The sequence below is a fragment of the Suncus etruscus genome, chromosome 3, assembly GCF_024139225.1.
Source record: "Suncus etruscus isolate mSunEtr1 chromosome 3, mSunEtr1.pri.cur, whole genome shotgun sequence".
In the NCBI taxonomy this organism is placed as follows: Eukaryota; Metazoa; Chordata; class Mammalia; order Eulipotyphla; family Soricidae; genus Suncus; species Suncus etruscus.
Window position 1 is genome coordinate 161290332 of NC_064850.1, and position 2526 is coordinate 161292857.

Consider the following 2526-nt stretch of genomic DNA (forward strand, 5'->3'; position numbering starts at 1 on the left):
TCAACTGCTTTTAGAACCAAATTCAATTAATGATATTTTTTTGTAGAAGAAAATTATAAAATGTAGGTCTATTACGTAGTTTAAATCACGAAGAATAATAGTTAAATTTATTTAACTATTCTTCTTTGTTCCTGCTTTATTTCTTCTTTTGCATAATAACCTCCCATTTATCCCCAGAAATAGAACCCTTGATGCCCTTTATACATGCCTTCATTTTGGGGGGGGGGTAAAAATGTAGTTAAATCTCCTTTGCATGTTGTTTATATACATAGATATTTCTTTTATTAACTTATTAAACTTGTTCATAGGTACTGGAGGGATACTACAGGTATTTAGATGCTTGCCTTGCTAGTAAGCCCCTAGTGAGGTCACCCAAACACGGCAGTGATGATTTCTTAGTCTAGAGCCAGTAGTAAGCCCGAGCACAGCCCAAACAGTACCTTAAGCTTCAAACTAAAAAGTGAGTTTATAAATATATTTATTGATTGGTTCATACTATAGTATAAGATAGTTCATATTATCAGAATATAAGATACTATTTTCCAATTACAGCACATAGATGAGAGCCTGATATATATTAGATATTTAAAAATGTTCAGCAAGTGAATAATTATAAAAGGAATTAAGCTAAATTTCTGTAGAAAAGATGGTTCATGCTGGAGTCTTAAGAGTAGAAAGAAAAGATTATACTTTCAGGGATCATTTCTATAGTATGTGACTAGAGAAGTTTCTCTGATCATGTAGAGCACCTGAGGCCACGAGGAGGAGCTAGAGCGTCCTCTCCTGAGCGTGAACCGGCTCTAGGTGTTGCTTCTGCGACTGCTTTTGCCATTGATGATCATTCTTCCCTTCCTTTGGAAGGGGTAGAGGGAGAGGATGCAGGATAAAAATAGTAGAAAGAAGAAGAGAAAAATCAATTTAGGGTATATTTTAAAAAATCGACAAGGATGAGATGTAAAAGAAAGGTAGGTGTCAAAATGAAATCTCAAAGTTTCTTTTTTTGAGCATATTATTGGATACTGGACCCATATTTTCAGTAGAAACACAAAGCTTGAGAAGGAAACATAGTTGGCTAATGATGTTAAAGGGGCTTGTAAAACGTTCACATAAAGAAGAGAAGATGGACAATAATTTACAAGAATTGAAATAAAAATTGTCATGAAAATTGAGTTCAAGAGATCTTGTACAAAGGAAACAATGTGTGAACTATTAATAGAAATTAGAATAAAATAGAACTCCTTTTTTTTTTTTTTGTTTTGTTTTGTTTTTGGTTTTTGGGCCACACCCAGTGGTGCTCAGGGGTTACTCCTGGCTGTCTGCTCAGAAATAGCTCCTGGCAGGCATGGGGGACCATATGGGACACCAGGATTCGAACCAACCACCTTTGGTCCTGATGGGCTGCTTGCAAGGCAAACGCTGTTTTGCTATCTCTCCGGGCCCAAAACTCCTTTGGATAATAACATAAATTATAAAGAGAAGAGAAGAGTATTAATGTTCTTAATAATGGGATAACATAAATCTTTGTTTTCATATGTTATTATAACTTCGTTTTTTTTTTTCTTTTGGTCATGTTTTTATGTTTGACTTTTTTTATGTTTTACTTTTATTCCTTTATTTAGCAGGGAGTCATACCCAATGGTATGCAAGACTTTCTTCTGCTTTAAATTCACTAATCACTTCCTGGTAAGTCTTATGGTACCATACAAAGTGCTAGGGGTCAAACCTGGTAGGCTGTATACAAAGAAATCATCCTGACCACTGTATCACTACAGCCATGGCCTCTTTTCTATTGCTGATTAAATTTTATTATTGGCTTCATGTAAATATTTATTGTTTCACATCTCAATAATAGGAAAGCATAAAATTTTCCCTTTTGTTCTGGAAGCCACAAATAAAGAAATTGTTAGAAAACTATCAGGGGCCGGACGGTGGCGCTAAAGGTAAGGTGCCTGCCTTGCCTGTGCTAGCCTTGGATGGACCGCGGTTCAATCCCCCGGCATCCCATATGGTCCCCCAAGCCAGGAGCGACTTCTGAGCGCATAGCCAGGAGTAACCCCTGAGCGTCACCGGGTGTGGCCCAAAAAAATCAAAAAAAAAAAAAAAGAAAACTATCAAATATATTCCTAAATTATTTGATAGTCAACCAATGAAATAGCTATGTTAAATATCAGAAATATTTCAGACCTAGGTGTATATATAGAAAAAAGTGTCTATTTGTTTGTATACATATGCATATGAACACAGGTTTATATCTCACAAAAGCCATATGATTTTGTTTTAAAGTATTAATAATGAAATTTAAAGAAGCTAGAAATGTCACATAGTTGGGGCTGAAGCAGTAGTACAGTGGTAGGGCTTTTGCCTTGCATGCAGCTGACCTAGGATGGACCGCAGTTTGATCCCCCAGCGTCCCATATAGTCCCCAAGCCAGGAACAATTTCTGAATGCATAGCCTTGAGAGTCACCGGGTGTGGCCCAAAAGTTAAAACAAACAAAAAAATATCACTTTAAAATGACTGAAGGCAG

The 2526-nt window shown here is 36.3% G+C and overlaps 1 non-coding gene across 1 annotated transcript; it reads left to right on the forward strand.

Moving 5' to 3' along the window:
• The first annotated feature begins 680 nt into the window (after positions 1-680).
• On the forward strand, positions 681-894 carry LOC126005469 (small nucleolar RNA U3). Its single transcript, XR_007494542.1, has one exon. It is a non-coding gene; the product is annotated as a small nucleolar RNA U3 (small nucleolar RNA).
• Positions 895-2526: the final 1632 nt, after the last annotated feature.